Source organism: Polypterus senegalus, chromosome 6 (assembly GCF_016835505.1).
Source record: "Polypterus senegalus isolate Bchr_013 chromosome 6, ASM1683550v1, whole genome shotgun sequence".
NCBI lineage: Eukaryota > Metazoa > Chordata > Cladistia > Polypteriformes > Polypteridae > Polypterus > Polypterus senegalus.
The window spans coordinates 9,644,198-9,665,753 of record NC_053159.1 but is presented as its reverse complement, the minus strand read 5'-3'; the positions used below and the strand labels follow the sequence as shown (position 1 = coordinate 9,665,753).

At 44.8% G+C, this 21,556-nt stretch overlaps 1 protein-coding gene across 3 annotated transcripts in view; it reads left to right on the top strand.

Annotated features, from left to right (window-relative positions):
• The window catches only part of slc12a8 (solute carrier family 12 member 8), a 120,901-nt gene that overhangs the window by 57,779 nt on the left and 41,566 nt on the right, over positions 1–21,556 (top strand). The gene's annotated exons all lie outside the window — the stretch shown is intronic.

Sequence of the window (21,556 nt, the reverse complement as noted above, 5' to 3'; positions counted from 1 at the left end):
TAGGGCTAAGCCCCCTAGTGTGTGTGTATATATATATATATATATATATATATATATATATATATATATATATATATATATATATGTGTGTGTGTGTGTGTGTGTGTGTGTGTATGTATGTATGTATGTATGTGTGTATATATATATATATATATATATATACACACACACACAAGGCATTCGTAGTCTGAATCACAATCTGACACTGTGGGTGGTTACCTACCAGGTAACGCTTGTGGTTGGTCAGCAAGTCGGGTAACATCCACCATGGTGCCCTCTTTCAGTTGCAAGAAGCAGATCATACTGTAGAAAGGTTGAAATAGTTTTACTGTCAAATAATGTAAAGAGTACGTGACACGTGTTTCGCCCTAATTCTGGGCTCATCAGGCGTACACACTCCACTGCACCCTCTCTCGGGAATCGAACCTCGGACGTCAGTGCTAGAGGCTGTTTATTTGACAGTATGTAGATCGGGGTAATTACATTCAAGGTACAGTATATATATGTATGTATGTGTGTGTGTGTATGTATGTATGTATGTATGTATTGTGACAGATTAAGTGCTTTCTCGCACCCTTGTACCCTCAGACCACACGTCAGACACCAGATAAAAGTCCAAATAATTATTTATTATAATAATTATGTGCACAAAGCACGCTCCTCTCCACAATTCTCCAATAATAAATCTCAAATACAATAAACCAATCCTCCACTCCCAGACGCTTAGCCACCCTGCCTCCCAACTCAGCTCATTGTCTGGGAGCTCCCACAGTCCTTTTATATTCCCTGACCCGGAGGTGTTCCTGCCCAACAGTCCACAAGTCCTTATTCATTCCGGGTCAGGGTAAATAGTCCCTTTCTTCAACCCGGGAGCACGTTGTTTCTTCCTGTCACGTGACCGTGACGCACTCCCGGGTCACAGGGCACATAAGAGCCTACGAGCCCCCCTACAGCGACGCCTGGTGGCCCCCAAGGTATCCAGCAGGGCTGTGTACAAACACTACATAGTCCATGATGCCCTGCTGGAACTCGGGGCATGATCATGCTGTCGGGAGAGCTCCTCCTGGCGGCCTGGGGTTGAGGGCCGGAGTGAAATGCCGGCAATCCACCACAGTATGTGTATGTATGTATGTATGTATGTATATATGTGTATATGTATGTATGTATATATGTATGTATGTATGTATGTATGTATGTATGTATGTATGTATATTTAAAGTGTGTCTGTATGTATCCAGTATGTGTGTATCGTATTATAACAAACCACAACTCAATTGAACAAATGTAAACCACACAACAAGCATTACAGCATACGTTGAAAGTGATCCATGACACTCTGTGGTCCCCCACCACCTGAACCAGAGAGCTCTGTCCATCCTGGCACTTTGTTCTAGCAGGGGGCATTGATGTCTTAATTGAAGATGCAGTTAAATAGGAGCCTATAGTTCCATGAAGGCCCAGGGTCAGATCTGAGAAGCACTCCCCGAGTATCATGCTGACACGCATTTGACCACATCTGAGATGCCCGTCACAAGGGACCTCCAGGGCTTTGACTGATTAAGAAAGGAGATGATGGGAAATATCAAATGTGAAGTAGGCAGCTGATATGAGAAGTGGGCGACTGCTTAGCTTGGCTTGTGAACTCGCGGCCTGGCCGATGAGCGCAGCGCTGAGGAGTGGAGTCTGGAAGGGGTAAACAGGCAGTGCTTCAGATGGGTGGCGACTTCCTTTTGGGTAAACACGTCATTAATCTGAGAGAACACATTCTTTTTTAGTATCAGATAGGCAAAAGGAAATTGCCTTTCTGGGAGAAAAGAGGGCATTTTGAGGGAAATCTTGTTGTGCATGTTACAGAGGCACAATAAAGCCCAAGTAGTACTGTATGTGGCACATGTGAAGTGTTATGGTACCAGAGTTCACCAAATGCTCAATTGTTTAATTCAGCATAAGACGTTTTAACAAGTGACAGGAGGCTGTTTGGCCCATCAGGTGGCTGTTTAGTGGGCTTATAGATAAGTTGTTGTGTTGTCTCATCCAGATATTTTATAAAAGCTGTCAAGGTTTGTGCTTTCTATTTTTCCTTTTTTTAAGAAGCTGGCTTTTCTGAATAAGAAAGGTTTAGTTGTAGGAAAATTAAAGACTATGTAGGCTGAAGTTTCAATACCTACCTAATACCAACTCTATGGTGATGGCAGGATTGTTTTATTGGGACAGGGACATTTAAACTGGTCAGAATTAGGGGAAGGATGAATGCAGCTACATACAGAGAGGTCCCGGAAATAAACCTGCTCCAGAGTCCACGACATCTCAGACGTGATGATTCACATTTCAGCATGACAATGACCCGAAGCATACAGTACAGCCAAGACAATGCTGGAGTGGCTTTGGGACAAGTCTCTGAGGGTGTCTGAGTGACACCAAGCAAAGCCCAGACCTAAACCCCACAGACCTGCCGTGGAGAGACCTGAAGACGGCAGCTTACAGACACACTTCATCCCATCTTAACAGAACTTCAGAGGGTCTACCAGGAAGAATGGGGTCAACTGCCCAAATTCAGGTGTGCAAAGCCTGTAGAGCAGCGGTCCTCAACTCCGGCTGCAGGGTTTCATTTCTAACCCTTTTCTTAATTAGTGACCTGCTGTTGCTGCTAATTAACTCCTTTTGAATTCATTTTCATTGACTCAGACCCCTTCATTTTTTCTTTTTCCTTAATTAGCAGCCAAACAATAATGAGATACAAAATGAGCCAAAGCAACTGGTGTTCATCATACAGTATCTGAAAATAAAGAAATGTGAAGGTCTCAGGAATGTTGATCTGCTCAGGTCCCCAGTGCTCTTAGAAAAGCGAAAATCAACAATTTCAGAAATGTCTGCAATTGCACAATGAGAGCAGCAACAAGCCGTGGAATTAAAGAGCGGGTTGAATTAACGGCGAGACTCGCTTATTAAGCAACTGGTTGAAGTGAAATTGGTTGGAGTTTGAGGCCCTGATTTAGTTGGTCTTCTGTTGGTTCACTCACTTCACATTTCATTTCCGTTTGGGTTAAGGAAAGAAATGAAGCAATTCAGAGGAACGATGCAGAAATTCAGGGGAACAAATCTTAAAAAAAAAAAAAAAAAAGTCAATTAAAATTAATTCAAAAGAAATTAATTAGCAGCACAAACAGGGCACTGATTAAGAAAAGGGTGAGAATGAAAACCTGCAGCCACAGTGGTCCTCCAGGACCCAGAGGCAGCCTTAGGGATGTGCAAGGGCCTAGGGCTGACCAACCACATGCGGAGCTGGTTACATCAAAAGCTGCTACCGTTATGTGTGAACTGTATAAACGGTACACGAATTTAATAAAAAATAGTGTTTAGCATACACCGGATTTTCTCATTACAGTATTCAGCTAAATTTTTGCAAGATAACACATGGACTATATCAAGGTATAATGATATAATCTATTCATGATAATACCACGACATGCGGAAATTAGCAGGGCCTCTTCTAGAAAAAGTACCCAAGTATACTCTGAGTCTCGATATGCAGGATGTCATAGTGATAACTCACATTGATGTCATGTCAGCCGGTTATCATTAGCAATATGTAATTTTGTGCATTAATATTTGGACTATGGAATGTTTGTAAAGATGTACATGTGCAGAATTTGACCTTGAAGAGGGATTTTAAAATGTTCCCCTTAGAACCATCTCAAATATATATATATATATATATATATATATATATATATATATATATATATATATATATATATATATATATATATGTGTGTGTGTGTGTGTGTGTGTGTGTGTGTATATATATATATATATATATATATATATATATATATATATATGTGTATGTATATGTATATGTATATGTATATGTATATGTATATGTATATACATTGTGAATATAACTTGACAAACCAACTGGAACAGGACACGTGGACCTCAAAAGCAGGGGCGCCCTTAGGTGTGGGGCCTGGGGTGGTCGCCCCACTTGCCACCCCCAAATGCCGCTCTTGCCAGGACCGGAGTTGGGGACCCCTGCTGCAGAGACTTACCCAAGAAGACTTGAGGCTGGAATTGTTTCCACAGTGGCTTCTATAATTATTTACTAAATGATTGGCTCCAGAAGACCCCTGTGACCGTGTGTTCGGATATAGCATGTTGGACAATGACTGAAGGGTCGAAATATTTATATTAACGAGAGATTAGAGGTTTTGAATTTTTTAAAAATTAGCAAACCTTTCTGAAGACCTGTCTTCACCTTTTCATTATGGGTTATGGAGTGTAGATAGATTGGCATTAATTACAAATGTAGATCTCGCTTTCAATGGATACAACACCAGAAAGGGTGCAGGAAATGAAGGGGTCTAAATACTTTCTGAATCCACTCTTTTCTGGCACCTGCAGTTGTTCAGAGTCTAGAATTACCAGGAGATGAAACCTGAAACTGAAATTCTTGTAACGGATGTGCCGTGGCCCTAACCAGAGCCAGAAAAGTCACAGAGCAAAAATCAAAGGGCAAGAGCAAACTCAAAAGACAGGAATCGGAGTCGGGGTCCAAACAAAAAAAGGGGGCACTTACTTTTCCACACGACTCTATATGTATTTTCTTGACACTGAAGATTATGTAATTACTGTTAATTTTTCTTGAAGTTGAATTGCCATATTCTCTTACCGTGTGGTTCAGGTTGTGTATAAATGGCTTCCTTTTTCAACTGAACATGCATGATTATTGAGTTTGGCGCCTTAGAAATAATCTGTAAAGCTCTGGCCTGGCTCGTATTGTTTTTGGAGACTCGGGGCGACGAATTGAACCTCTAAAAACTGAAGTGACTGGAAAAAAAATCACATTATTCCGGGACGTAATTACAGCAAACCGTTGAAAACGGAGGACTTTGATTACTGGCCTGATGCGGGGATTCTTCGCTGGGTCGTCACTCTCCGGGCCAGATGTTCACAGATGTGATCTGGGCGTCTTCCTGTGGCTTCTGATTTTTGGTGTAGCTTTTTTTTTAAATCAGAGAAGCGTTTTTGAATATTTGAGCATTTTTATAAAATGGACTCAAAGTTTAACTCTTTGAGGGCTGAATATTTTTTCCAAAAAAAACATAGTTTCTGAAAAGCAATGGTTTCACATAGAAATCCACATAAAACATCTGTTGCTGCATGCTGTGGCTGCCAGTTTGCCAAGAATGTGTGGCAGGCTTATGGCCAGGCTGTCCTTTACATGGCTGGGACACGGTCACAGTGCATTGCAATCTGTTTCTACCTCTTATCACTGTTAAGTGGCAGTCCTCCCTGGCAAACATTGTCAGTACCACGATTAGCTGGGGACCAGTCAGCTGAAGCTGGAACCTCACATTTGTTTTCAATCACTTGTATCAAAATCTGAGTCTGACAAGTCATAGTCCAGTTCAGAGATAACAGGCAAAACGTCGTCCACTGAGTATTTTGCTTTACGCATTCACTTTATTCTCTCGCCGGATGTCGGTGCCATTTTTGCTGTTGTTTGTGCCTTGCTGCTCATGTGAACTCCTCCTTTTGACAAAAGTCGACATCAGACCTGAAAGAGTTAATCAGCAAATGGTAGCAGAGTAGCTAGATCAGACAGGAGCCAACTGTAGAAAGGATTCATCACAGAGCCACCTCACGCAATCCTTCACTCATTTTCAACTTTCCAGTTAAATTTACACACACATCTTTATGTTAAGGGTGTAAAACAGAGCAATGTGATCTGGCTGGTACTGCCAGTGGCCTGAGTGGTGAAAAACTTGAGATTCATCACCCAGTCTGTGGCACTCAGAAATGGATTGCTAACCAAGTGTGATGGTGCGGGTCGGCTCCTTTCTCTCTGTTTTGTCTTGGTAGAGTAATATACAGTATACCTCTACTTCCCCTTTTGTATTATTAATATGCCTTAGATCTCCCAGACTTACCACTGTTTATAAGGTATTGTACCAAATAACTTCTCCCCACCTTCTCTTCTACATTTACTGTATATCCTCAGGCAATTAGGTGTAGTAAAAGACAAGCAGGAGTTAAGTTACACTTTAAATAATGCATTATTGGTAATATTCATAAATAATAACAATATGCAAAGTACATTTAAATTTTGGCAACCATACAACCTGATAAATGGTGATGTGTAGTTTCAGGCAGCACACTGACTTGTTAGTTACTTAAAATCTCATATACTGTATGTGTAATATATATATATATATATATATATATATATATATATATATATATATATATATATATATATATATATATATATACTGTATGTGTGTGTGTATATACACTCACCTAAAGGATTATTAGGAACGCCTGTTCAATTTCTCATTAATGCAATTATCTAATCAACCAATCACATGGCAGTTGCTTCAATGCATTTAGGGGTGTGGTCCTGGTCAAGACAATCTCCTGAACTCCAAACTGAATGTCAGAATGGCAAAGAAAGGTGATTTAAGCAATTGTGAGCGTGGCATGGTTGTTGGTGCCAGACGGGCCGGTCTGAGTATTTCACAATCTGCTCAGTTACTGGGATTTTCATGCACAACCATTTCTAGGGTTGACAAAGAATGGTGTGAAAAGGGAAAAACATCCAGTATGCGGCAGTCCTGTGGGCTTAAAATGCCTTGTTGATGCTAGAGGTCAGAGGAGAATGGGCCAACTGATTCAAGCTGATAGAAGAGCAACTTTGACTGAAATAACCACTCGTTACAACCGAGGTATGCAGCAAAGCATTTGTGAAGCCACAACACGCACAACCTTGAGGCGGATGGGCTACAACAGCAGAAGACCCCACCGGGTACCACTCGTCTCCACTACAAATAGGAAAAAGAGGCTACAATTTGCACGAGCTCACCAAAATTGGACAGTTGAAGACTGGAAAAATGTCACCTGGTCTGATGAGTCTCGATTTCTGTTGAGACATTCAAATGGTAGAGTCAGAATTTGGCGTAAACAGAATGAGAACATGGATCCATCATGCCTTGTTACCACTGTGCAGGCTGGTGGTGGTGGTGTAATGGTGTGGGGGAACTTTTCTTGGCACACTTTAGGCCCCTTAGTGCCAATTGGGCATCGATTAAATGCCATGGGCTACCTGAGCATTGTTTCTGACCATGTCCATCCCTTCATGACCACCATGTACCCATCCTCTGATGGCTACTTCCAGCAGGATAATGCACCATGTCACAAAGCTCGAATCATTTCAAATTGGTTTCTTGAACATGACAATGAGTTCACTGTACTAAAATGGCCCCACAGTCACCAGATCTTTAGATCATCTTTGGGATGTGGTGGAACGGAGCTTCGTGCCCTGGATGTGCATCCCACAAATCTCCATCAACTGCAAGATGCTATCCTATCAATATGGGCCAACATTTCTAAAGAATGCTTTCAGCACCTTGTTGAATCAATGCCACGTAGAATTAAGGCAGTTCTGAAGGCGAAAGGGGGTCAAACACCGTATTAGTGTGGTGGTCCTAATAATCCTTTAGGTGAGTGTATATATATATATACTGGAGAATATAACTTGACAAACCAACTGGAACAGGACACGTGGACCTCAAAAGCGGGGGCGCCCTTAGGTGTGGGGCCTGGGGTGGTCGCCCCACTTGCCACCCCCAAATGCCGCTCTTGCCAGGACCGGAGTTGGGGACCCCTGCTGCAGAGACTTACCCAAGAAGACTTTAGGCTGGAATTGTTTCCACAGCGGCTTCTATAATTATTTACTAAATGATTGGCTCCAGAAGACCCCTGTGACCGTGTGTTAGGATATAGCATGTTGGACAATGACTGAAGGGTCGAAATATTTATATTAACGAGAGATTAGACGTTTTGAATTTTTAAAAAATTAGCAAACCTTTCTGAAGACATGTCTTCACCTTGTCTTTATGGGTTATGGAGTGTAGATAGGTTGGCATTAATTACAAATGTAGATCTCGCTTTCAATGGATACAACACCAGAAAGGGTGCAGGAAATGAAGGGGTCTAAATACTTTCTGAATCCACTCTTTTCTGGCACTTGCAGTTGTTGAGAGTCTAGAATTACCAGGAGATGAAACATGAAACTGAAATTCTTGTAACGAATGTGCCGTGGCCCTAACCAGAGCCAGAAAAGTCACAGAGCAAAAAATCAAAGAGCAAGAGCAAACTCAAAAGACAGGAATCAGAGTCGGGGTCCAAACAAATAAAGGGGCACTTACTTTTCCTTACTTACTTACTTAAAATGTCTCAAGTTAAGTCCTCATTGTGTGGTCAGCTTTCTTCAGAACAGGCCGCATGTCTCAATTTGGCTGCCGAGCTGTGCTCTTCATTGTGTTGTCCTTTTCAGTTCATGGTGTGTGAGATGGTCTTTCATCAGTTTGGTAAGAGAGAGATAGGGAGGGGTAAAGGAATCAAATTTTTAGGTTTTCTGTCCAACCCCTACAGCCAATGGGGCATCATGGTATATAAAGTCTTTTGATACAAGCCAATTCCAAACAGCCATACTGCATGCTGCAGATGTTCTATTAGATAGTTGTGGCGAGTTCCCTCTTCTACGCAGTGCTGTGCTGGGGAGGCAGTATAAAGAAGAGGGATGCCTCATGCCTGGACAAACTGGTAAGGAAGGCAGGCTCTATTGTAGGCACGGAGCTGGACAGTTTGACATCCGTGGCAGAGCGACGGGCGCTGAGCAGGCTTTTGTTAATCATGGAGAATCCACTGCATCCACTGAACAGGATCATCTCCAGACAGAGGAGCAGCTTCAGCGACAGACTGACTGACAGACTGAGGAGACCCCACACTATGCGACTCTTCAATTCCACCCAGGGGAACAGCACAGAGAGACGTCCACCAACAGGTGCAGACATCCTTCAGATCTGGCCTGTGTCCCCAGCCGCCCATACCAAGGCATTACACCGGGAGCCACCAGACCCTGCTCCCGTGCCCACTGCTGCCTTTCCAGGCTCCACCTGGCGAAAGCTTGCCATCGTTTCACCACTGCCGATTGCTGGATCCATCTGGTGAGAGGACGCTCCAGAGCATAACCATCACTCCTGTTCCCTGGTTACTCTACAGGAGTGAACTCCCTTGCCACCCTCCTGAGTGTTGGCCACACGCTACTTCCTGGGGCACCATTCCCGTCAGCCTGCTTCCCTCTAAGCACCGGTTCACTCCCACTCCGTCCTTCAACCTCCGATCCTCTTTTGTTTCATTTGCCTCCTATTGTGCCGGATTGCTCTTATAAGACTCCATGGGCACAGCATCTCACTTGTACGCTTCAGGAAGCCAATGAAGCAACTGAGAAAGACCGAACCTTCACGTGCAGGTGTTTCTCGCCCCAATTACTTTACCAACTACCCTCAGCTGTGTGAGTGGGCCCATGGCGGGCAAGCCGGCCAATGGATTATTTTATTTTTATGAGCCGTGGACCCACTATACCACACCAAGGCAACATTAAACGTATTCCCAAAGCTAAAACGTTAACCAAAAGTCAAAGTCAGAGGAAAAATGTTAAAGATTTTAGAACTGCAAGTCAAAAAAGAAACTTGCACAGTGTCCTTTGGTTTTATTGACAGTCACAGATGAGGACAGACCAATTGTGCTGGTGTCTAAAACATTGAATCAGCGACTCCAGATGCTTTTGTTGAGAGTCTAGGATTACCAGGAGATGAAACATGAAACTGAAATTCTTGTAACGAATGTGCTGTGGCCAGAACCAGAAAAGTCACAGAGCAAAAATCAAAGAGCAAGAGCAAACTCAAAAGACAGGAATCAGAGTCGGGGTCCAAACAAATAAAGGGGCACTTACTTTTCCTTACTTACTTACTTAAAATGTACGCTTTGGACTATGCCTTCCGGATTCAAGTAGTGTCCTGATAACAGGAATCACAAAATGGGGGTGAACGAATACACAATAAAATGGTGGTGTCGCGGAGCTAAGAAAGTCTGATTACAAATAGCCGGAAATGTTTCTTGACTTCCTAAACCCAGAAATCAATGCAGGAGTTCACAGAAAAAATGTTTTCAGCCCATAATTGAGGTTTGAAGAAGTCAGATTCTCAACACTGGTAGCATTTGGGTGCAAGGTGTAGGAAAACAAGTGAGGGATCTCTGTTTCATGCCCACCCAGAGATGCCAAATTCATGTAGGAAATGTGAGAATTTTTAACTACCCACCCGGCGACACCAGATAACTGAAGGAAATGGTGTATAGACATTGAGGAAAGGAATTGATTAATGGTTGGTGTAGGACAATGAGGCAGGGATTTCTATTTCGTGCCCACCCAGGGGCGACTAATGAATGTAGGAAATTTTAGGATCTTAACTTCTGCACACTAAGTGACCTCACGTTATTGTAAAAAATGTGAGAATTTGAACTTCTGCCCACCCAGGGACACCTATTTAATGTTGGAAATGATGGCTTAATGGTAGCATATGGGTGCAAGCTATAGGAAAATGAGTAAGGAGTTTTTGCTTTGTGCCCACCCAGGAACACCTAATTGATTTAGGAAATGTGAGGGTTTTAACTTTTGCATATTCAGGGATGCTGCATTGATGTAGTTAATATGTGTGGGATTTTTAGTTTTGGCACAGGATCGCATTTTAAACTGACAGAAAAGTTTTGTGCTGTTGTGAAAAACAATCATTTTTTATATGTATGTGTGTATATGTATATATATATATATATATATATATATATATATATATATATATATTGTGGAAACCGTACCCCCAACACAGACAGACCGACACCAGGATGTATGAAACACGCTCCTTTATTTACTACACCACAATGCCTTCTCTCATTAACTCTTTCCTTTCTTCTTCTTTCTCTTCTTCTTTCGCTCTTGCTCTTCTCTCTCTCTCTTTCTCTTGGACCTCCTCCTCCTCCTCCTCACAAGCTTCGCCTCCTTCCTCCCAACTCTGGCTCGCTCTCCGGAAGGAGGCGGCTCCTTTTATCAGGACCCGGATGAGTCCCAGGTGCTCCCCTTGACGCCACTTCCTGGTGTGGCGGAAGTGTCAGGAAAGCCCCTGGAAGCACTCCGGTCGTCTTGAACTGTTTCGGGAGCACTTCCTGGTGTGGCAGAAATGCTGCCATCCAGGACTCCCCAACTGACGGGCGCCCCTGGCGGTGGCCACGCATCCTCTCACGGGCATCCCAGCTCTGTCTCCGTGGCCCCCAAATAGACCCGGGCGGCTGCCCTCTTGTGGCCGAGGAGAAGTATTGTCCCCATTGGGGACTGTCCAGGCGTCCCGGCCGGGCAGTGTCCCCGTACATCTCTGACACTGCCCCCTCACCAGCTGAAGCCCATCCGGCAAAGCGCCCGCCCCGCAGGGTCAACAGTTTCCCATTTCGGGGTCCCGTACCATCTTCCATGGTCTGGACCTGAAAAGAAAACACAGGTGCGGAGACGCCGTCCCCGACGCCTAATGGCATTTCTGCTCGGGGCATATGGACAACGCCCACAAATGCCCAGCTCCATGGCACCTGTAACACCGCGCGCACCTTGTAATTCAGGTGTTCTCCGGGCCTGAAAACAGGACGGAACGCCCGTGCGTATCCGCTCAGGTTGGCTCGGGCAGCCCTCCATTGCCTCGAGAGATCTCTCGCCCGACACGAGCTCTTGCTCACTCTTTTGCCCTGTCCGAGACCCTCCATTTTCTCCGGGCCTCCCGTTGCTCTGGGGTGCCGCAACAGCTTGGATCCCCTTATGAATTAAAGCGGACCCCTTGCCGCTTGCACCCCTCGATCGGGCTCCGAGCACCGCCGCTCTTGGCGCGGGTGGTCTGGGTGCCGACACATACAAGCCGCACCGCCCCGACTCTGATTGTACTGCGGTCTCAGTACTCGTCCCCCGGTCTACTGTCGGAACCCTTGCTACTTGAATCCCTTCCGCTACATCCAGGTTCTTTTCGCTAAGGATTCCATAATCCTGTTCGGTACCGGTGTCACTTACCTGTACCGACGCATCAGACTTACTGGAGAATCCCACGCCGCGCCGCGCTAACCACCCCAGTACGGCTCTCAGGGGCGTCCGTAGTCTCCTCCAGCGCCTTGAGTACACTCGTCAGGTTCTGTAATACCTGAAAGAGGCTGTACAGGGCTAAAGACTTTCTCTAACTCCTGTACAGCCAATAACAAGTCACTTAAGCCAGCCGGCACTGAAGTCGACGCTTCTCTGACTCACCTGCCGGCTGGGAGCCGTGGAGCTCCTGCGCATGCTCCCTGGGTCTTGGTGTCCCAGGATTGGCGTTCGTTGGTCCCGCCTTCTTGTACTCACCGGCGGGACACAACACACACCGCCCAATCCCGTACTTGTTTTGGGGAGGAACTTCCGGTCTTCCACGCTCCCTCCACCCTATGAGCAGACGCCTTCGGGAAGAGACTTCCGGAAGCTTCCGCCCTGCAGCCATTCTGCAGTCGAGAACGGCTCCTCTTCGCCTCCCGCCGTCGTCTCATTGTCAGACCACGGGTCGGCATGCTTCGCCACAGACGCGGATTCGGGCAGTCCCCTGCTAAAAACATGACCAGGCGACGCAGGGAGGGTAAGTCCCGCCAAGCGTATCACCCTCCGACGCAGACTTACCTCCCGAATCCCGCTTTCGAATCCGCTGTCGCTGGGCGGCCTCTTCCGCCGCCCCGCCGCCCCGTGCAGCCGCAACGACGACGCCGGGTAGAGGCGCGCTACCTTCAGGGCCCGTTGCCCTTTTCTTCCCCATAACAGAGACGCCCGCCTGGCGTGGTTTACAGAGGCGTCAGCGCAGGCTTGCGTGTCGCGGCGGTAGCGCCTTCGCCTGCTGTGCGGGTTGGCTCCACAAAATATTTATAAAGACGGGTCCCCCTTTTAGCAGGGGTTAGTCCCTGGTCGGGCCATTGTGGAAACCGTACCCCAACACAGACAGACCGACACCAGGATGTATGAAACACGCCCTTTATTTACTACACCACAATGCCTTCTCTCATTAACTCTTTCCTTTCTTCTTCTTTCTCTTCTTCTTTCGCTCTTGCTCTTCTCTCTTCTCTCTCTTTCTCTTGGACCTCCTCCTCCTCCTCCTCACAAGCTTCGTCTCCTTCCTCCCAACTCTGGCTCGCTCTCCGGAAGGAGGCGGCTCCTTTATCAGGACCGGATGAGTCCCAGGTGCTCCCTTGACGCCACTTCCTGGTGTGGCGGAAGTGTCAGGAAAGCCCCTGGAAGCACTCCGGTCGCCTTGAACTGTTTCGGGAGCACTTCCTGGTGTGGCAGAAATGCTGCCATCCAGGACTCCCCAACTGACCGGCGCCCCTGGCGGTGGCCACGCCCTCTCACGGGCATCCCAGCTCTGTCTCCGTGGCCCCAAATAGACCGGGCGGCTGCCCTCTTGTGGCCGAGGAGAAGTATTGTCCCCATTGGGGACTGTCCAGGCATCCCGCCGGGCAGTGTCCCCGACATCTCTGACAATATATATATATATATATATATATATATATATATATATATATATATATATATATGTATATATATATATCTCCATTATCCAACACAGGGTGCAAGGCAGGAAACAAAACCCAGGCAGGGCGCCAGCTCACCGCAGGGCACCCACACACTAGAGACAAATTAGAACTGCCAATGCACCAAACCTGCATGTCTTTGGACTGTGGGAGGAAACCCACGCAGACACGGGGAGAACCTGGGAAGCAAACCTGGGTCTTCTAACTGCGAGGCAGCAGTGCTACCCACTGCGGCATAACCATGCAGAACCACAACTGGAGCCACAGCCTAATATGAGGATCCCCAGAATCAAACGTCTAAAACAATAAAAAATTCTAAACATTAAAGATGAGATGTAACATAGACAACCTTGTCCCTTTTCCTTTCGTACATGCTTTCCTTCTTATTCCTATGTTAAGTTTTTCATATATATATATATATATATATATATATATATATTTTTCATACCAATCGCTCACCAATCCCCGGGAGGGCGCTAGCCAATTCGCAGCTTTAAACAGATTTTTATTTTCATGGGAATTGTTACATATGCATAATACACCTAACTATTTTCCATTACAGCGAGTAATTAACTATAGTACAAAATAGTACAACATAATAAATTGAAAGAAAATTATGCTTCATGTTGCGTTGGAGGTATTCGTTGCGTTATACATTTTCGTTCTGTTAATACACAAATACTTTTTAAACTTATACTTTTATTGTAAACCTTCAGTTAAAAACATTTGGAATTAACATTTCATCAATATCGCATTAAATTTTGATTCTGTGTTTAGAGTTACATTGTGACAACGCAATGTATAACTGCCCATAAGTGAATATCGCTTCTGTCTCTCTAATAAATCGACTTTTTCGAATGTTTGGCTCTGTGATTTGTTAATTATCTTCTTTGCAAAAGCTATTCTAATGGGAAACTGTTAACATTTGAATACAAATGGCATATCAAGATCTCCTTTTGGTGTCGAATGTTATCCCCTGAAGATGTACAAATTAACTTTCTTGTCGTCTGTTAAAATTTTACATGTTAGAATTGTTCGAGCAATTTTCGAAGCAACTAATCTTGTCCTATTGCATAAGCCATCACTCATACATAAATTATGCAATAACATTACGATACATCCTTGTTTCTGCAGTAATTCGGCTGGCAGAAGACCGTACGGTGTTAACGGTTGTAGATATCCTTCGTGATATTGTAAGTGGATGTTTTCATCTTCCGCACCATCACTACCAACCGTTTCAGCATAGCCTATTGATACGCATTTAACCATTTTGCCTTGTTACCGATCGACAGCTTTCATGTTAATTCGTTTGACTTCATCGTTTCTCGTCCTAGGATTGCCCATGTACTCATTTCTTCTGTTGATAACCGTTTGTGATGAAATTCTTCAATAAGATTTGGACATAATACATCTTCTTTAATTGGGAACATAAAGTGAGGAAAACGTTAAAATTTATAAGAGCTGAGAACACAGGAACTGTGTCTGACAAAAGCATTCACACGAATGAGAGGTGAGATGACATCGCAGGCATGGGCTGTTAACCATAAATGGTTGAGAGGAGGGCGGGACTTGCAAAAATATCTTGGCAATAGTATCGTCTCAAGATTTTCTTTTATAATAGAGAGATGTTTTAAATTATGATGACTGGGCCAACATTAAATGTACCATGTAGTTAACACATTGGATTGCGTTTAATTTTGGCATAACGTGACATGATCAAGTGCTGTTAACAAGCAGGTACAGTATTTAAAGTAGTCTACAAACACAAGTTATTGTATTCTGTTATCACTTTTACAGTGGAACCTTGGTTTGTGAGTGTTTTGCAAGAAAAGCTATAATTTTTAATAAATTTTGACTTGATAAACGAGCAATGTCTTGAAATACGAGTAGTACGTATACGCTTTGTCTGCCGAGTGTCACGTGATCACAACTGAGCTGATGGTTGTCTCTCTCATTGCGGGATTGTTGGCAATCGTCTCCCATTCTCCAGCTGAGTCTCAGTACTTTAGCGACACCATCTTTATTCAGCTTGAAACAGGAACAGCACGGTTATTTATTGCAGCGAGTTCTGCCACTCTGCTATACACAGACCCAGCAGTCAGGCAAGGTCGGGGCCAGGTTAGTGGCCAAGTAATACTGTGCCCTGTGCATTTATAATGTTCCTTGTATCACCCATCAACGGCAGGCGCTTATAGCATGTCCGCCATCTTTTCGTATTTCGCTTTTTACAGTGAACTGCTACAGCGCTGGGAGCCTGCGGTTGCTTCGGGACGCTTTTCCGCGTGTCGTCCCGTAGGGTGGAATCCCACAAGAGTTTAGAAACTCACTCACGCCAGCCATGATTCTTTTCAAAGGTAAAGTGCAGGTTAATTTGTTTTATGTATTTTTACTTTATATTTTGTATTAATCATTTTTTTATGAATAGTTTTGGGTTGTGGAACGAATCATCTGAGTTTCCATTATTTCTTATGGGGACATTCGCTTTGATATACGAGCACATTTCTGGAATTAAATGCTCGCAAACCGAGGTTCCACTGTACTTATTGTTAGAAAGTAACAGAGTCTGTGATAACTGACTCTTTGAAATATGCAAAAAAAAGAACAAAAGTAATATTTTCCCGTTTTCAGATAAGTTAGCTAAGTCCCCAAATGCATCTGATTGTTACACAATGCGTACGTTTCCTTTTAACTACGTTTCATCTTCCGATCTTTCATTCGAATCAAATATAATCTGTCTTTATCTTCTGGCGGATGAACTCCCATCTGTAAAAGTGAATCCCATCACACAGAAGCCATGGGCACAGTAAGTAAATGCGCTGAGTTTAAGTTAATACAGGGTGGTCCAGATCTAATTATCCGTCCCGCTATATCCTAACTACAGGGTCATGGGGGTCCGCTGGAGCCAATCCCAGGGCACAAGGCAGGAAACAAACCCCAGGCTGGGTGCCAGCCCACCGTAGGGCACACACACACATACATACACACACACTAGGGACAATTTAGAATCGCCAATGCGCCTAACTTGCATGTCTCTGGACTGTGGGAGGAAACCCACGCAAACTCCACACAGGGAGAACCCAGGAAGCGAACCCGGGTCTCCTAACTGCGAGGCAGCAGCGCTACCACTGTGCCACCGGGCTGCCCTCAGATCTAATTATGCAACTTTTAATGCAATGCAAGACAAAAGAATTGTTCGAAATATCTTGTAATAAACAAAAATGGGCTTGCATTGAATGAATTCACTGATTTTTCCATGTAATGCCTCACTTGTCCTCCATTCAGTTGTGAATTCTCTATGTAATAAACTTAAGTTATACTGTAATGAAAATTGCATAATTAGGTCTGGACCACCCTATTTATTTTAGATTTATCAGTCAGTAATGCTGATTTGGGAGGAAACACATGCAGACATCAACTATGACCGAATGGGGGGGCTCACGTGTCAGCAGCGGCACCATTCCGTCCTGTGTTCTTTAAATTTGGGATGTGGCGGGTGGGTGTGTGTGTGCGTGGGGGGGTGTGGGGGGATTGAATATTTGAGGTTGAAGAAACACCAAGCTGAGCTCAGGCTGAACGTGTCGATAGGCGGTGACAGAAGTCCGATTTATTGCCACCTCCCCACCTGCTGATCCATTTTGTCCCTGAGGAAAACGTCCCCTGCTGTTAAATAGGTCAATGGAGGATAAAAAGGGGAAAGTGTCGTCGTAAGGAAACGCACAAGTGTGGCGGTTGGCGGCTCGGGTTACGCAGATGCCTTGGTGTGTGAGCCATTACTTGTGTTCAGAGATATTCAAGGCATGCCGAGCACAGCCTGTCCAAGTCATGGCTTTGTTCTGCTTAACAGTTGGGCTCAGCCCCGCATGGAGGATCTTCATTGCCAGCATAAATTCCAGTATGCTGAAACAATTTGTTTGGGATGTTGTGGATTTCACTCAACTGCTATGTTTTTTTGTTTTTTCCCCCCAATTGTGTGATTTTTAAAATCAATACTTTAAACCCTACCCAGTGTCATATATGATTTAATGTTTTCTCACTCTCTCTGAAAATGTTGTATTGATTTGCATTTTTGATCATTTTGTGTTTCATAGATGGCCTTGTGATGCTTCAGCTAAATAAAATGTAATCGTGAGGGTTCTTCAAAAGGTTACTGCACTTCACTCTTCTAGACGTTCTTACTTCTTTTTTGAGACAGCTCAATGTGGCTTCCATGCTCTTCAGTGAGCTTATTATTTATTTTTGTTCTTGATTTCGCCTTATACAATTTCTTGTATCGGGTGGCGCACAAAAAAACCGAACCAACTCCAACGTCGACGTACGTTTCTTAGCCCACACACAAAATGAAAGATATGCAGTACAAAAATCCAGTTGCAATTGTTTGCACTAAAATGCACGTTTTTCCTTGTCGTCGTCGTCCTTCAGTTCTTGGATACAAGTCATTCTGTACGACTTCATTTGTAGTGAGTGCAACACACGTCGACAAGACTTGCGTGAAACATTCGCTTGTTGTGCCGATTTACGTGGCGATTTCCTAGGGCTCCCATTCCTGAATATCTGCTACGACCGCCGGTGTACGAGCGGACGGAGCCCGGTTCCATTTTTGCAGTTTGCAGCTGACCCAGTCTTACTCCACTTCTTCACCAGCTCGTGAGTACTGCTCTTTGCTCGTAGGTTTATACCAGGAAACTTCTGTGCGAAAATGTCCCACATTTCCTTAAAAGAACCGGTAGACACATACGCCTTGACTATTCCAATCCTCTGTTGCAGAGAATACATCTTCCGGATCTCTTTCACGCACGTCTGTACCCACGAGCTTACAGCTTCCTTACTAATGCACAGTTGGGGCTGTTGACCCCGTCGTGACAACGAGACTGCACAATTGCGACGGCACCCGCCTGTATAATAGCTTGAGCCAGCCGATCGGAGACGGTTTGGTTTTTCGCGCGCCACCCTGTGTTAGAAATTTGTTAGTTTTCACATACCCCTTGGGATCAGCCATTGTACAGCGCCCCCTGGAGCAATTGCAGGGTAAGGGCCTTGCTCGGGGGCCCAGCAGGGTAGGATCTCTTTTAGAACATTAGAACAATCCGGATGAGAACAGGCCATTCAGCCCAACAAAGCTCGCCAGTCCTATTCACTTATTTCTTCCAAGTCGAGTTTTGAAAGTCCCTAAAATCTTACTGTCTACCACACTACTTGGTAGCTTATTCCAAGTGTCTATTGTTCTTTGTGTAAAGAAAAAGACGGAAATTTCCCCTTAACAAGTTTCGAATGGTGCCCCCGTGTTCTTGATGAACACATTTTAAAATAACCGCCTCAATCCACTGGACTAATTGCCTTCATAATTCAAATTTACCAGTGATGGGGATTCAAGCCGACAACCTTCTGGATACCAGCGCAGATCCTTAGCCTCAGAGCCCCCGCTCTGCCCTATTTTAGTTCATTTAAGAACTCCAGAACACCCAGCAATACTTTACTCCGCTCATCGCCGTCTTTTGTTGTAATACGAACTCCATTGAGGCTCCGTCCTCCTCCTTCTCCCTGCTGGAAAAGAAATTACAAATGTTCTTATATAAACCTCTAATAAAGTAAGCTGTTTGGTGTTACGTACACGTGACACGCGACAGGCGCTTGTTTACAGAGATTAAAGGTATGTTATCAGTTTTCTGGGGACTTTTGATTCTCTCATTCTGGCAGATAGTTCGATAGATGCAGTGGATTGATTGAAAGTGCAGCAGATGGGCAGATCGATAGTACTCTGTTGGTCTCCAAGGGGAAATTAACGAGAATTCCCATCCCTTGAAATTCTAGTGTTAAGGTTGTGAAGTTGATTCTCGAGCTTAGTGAAAAAGGGAGTGGGGGGCTGCAAGCAGCCCAACTCCACATACACTTCATAAGAGGTCCTCCACCTACAATACAACCATCCATTATCCAACCCGCTATACCCTAACTACAGGGTTACGGGGGTCTGCTGGAGCCAATCCAAGCCAACACAGGGCGCAAGGCGGGAAACAAACCCTGGGCAGGGTGCCAGCACACCACAGGGCGCGCACACACACACACACACACACACACACACACACACACCAGGGACAATTTAGAATCACCAATGCACCTAACCTGCATGTCCACACAGACACGGGGAGAACATGCAACTCCACGCAGGGAGGACCCGGGAAGCGAACCCCGGTCTCCTAACTGCCACCACTGCGCCACCGGTGCCGTCCAGCCTAATAAATCCATTGCTCAATTTGTTTGATTTATACTTTGTCTCTCTTCCCGTCTAGCCCTCTTGTCCACTTATTCATACTGAAAAGCATTGATGCTAAAAGCAAAGTGCTGAATTTGTATTAAGAATCCTGTTAAACAGAAGGAGTTGAAGTGGCCATTCAAATGGACCGGTCACATTCACACCTTGTCAGACACGATCACTTAGGCGGCACTCACGAGATGCTGACCGCTGCCAGTGACCCCAGGGAAATGCTCGAGGCTGGTTTCTGAAGGTCTCCACTCATGTTAAATCCTGCCATCACACCTACAGTAGTGCAAAAAGAAAGAGTAAATTTCACAATAACATTAGGAAGTTTTTCTTCACACAGAAAACCATGGACACCTGGAATAAGCGACCAAGTAGTGTTGTAGACAATAGGACTTTAGGGACCTTCAAAACTCCACTTAATGTGGAGTTTAATTTTAGAAGAATTAAGTGGATAGGACTTGGGTTGAATGCGCCTGTTCTTGTCCAGATACAGTGGAACCTCGAGATACGAGTTTAATTCGTTCCAGCACTGAGCTCGTATAGCGAATTTCTCGTATGTAGAACAAACTTCCCCATTGAAAATAGTGGAAATCCAGTTAATCCGTTCCACACCCCCAAAAATATCAACATAAAAATCAATTTTCCTAACAAATAACACTTATAAATAATATATACTGTAGTTTACCTTTATGAAGAGTCCTGGCTGGCTTGAGGGAGACGATAGGGAGGTGGGGAGGAGGAAACGGGTTACTGTGGGAAAGGAGAGTCCCGCTCTGATTCAGGAAGGCTCTCCCGTGGAATAATTATTTTCACGTTAAATGCAAAAAAAAAAACAATTAAATCACACGCGCACAAACGTGTAGATCCTCACGCTATGGGAGAACAAGGAACACTGAGTGAGCTGATGGGCGGGCAGCGTCAGTGTGGGTGAATCCCCGAGTCGAGGCGGATCGGGAAATGCGCCACTCATACCCACAGCCTGGCTCGTGGCTCGTTACGCGAACCAATGCTCGTATTTAGATCCAAATTTTTCGCTCATACTTTCCTTGTATCTTGAATTTCTCGTATACAGAGCTGTTCATATCTCGAGCTTCCACTGTAGTTCTAACGTTCTACTCTCATTGGGCAGGCCGTCAGGTGAGCACCTTAGTCTGGAATGACCACCCCAATATTATCCATCCTTCCATCATCCAAGCCGCCATATCCTAACTACAGGGTCACGGGGGGGTCTGCTGGAGCCAATCCAGGGCCAACACAGTGCGCAAAGCAGGAAACAAACCCCGGGCAGGGCGCCAGCCCACCGCAGGGCACACACACACACACACACACCAAGCACACACTAGGGACAATTTAGAATCGCCAATGCACCTAACCTGCATGTCTTCGGACTGTGGGAGGAAACCCACGCAGACACGTGGAGAACATGCAAACATCATGCAGGGAGGACCTGTGAAGAGAACCTGGGTCTCTGAACTGCGAGGCAGCAGCGCTACCCACTGCGCCAACGTGCCGCCCATCTATATAAATGATAACATTTATTTCAAAAATAGAAAATATAACAAGAAGCTCAAAAAAACAGGAGAAGGGAGTTGTCGAGAGTTTCAAAGTCAAATCAACGAAGCTAACTTTCTTTCTAGCAAAGAGAGACAACCTGTAACGTAACAGAGAGTTTTCTCGATGTTTACAGCTGATTACCACCCTCTACCCTTGGATGTCGACATCAGTCGACATCTGAAATCACCTCTTGTGGACACCAGAGGGCACTCCAGCTCCTGAAACTCCCAAATACAAACAGGCACAGAAACAAGTCTCAAGCACAAT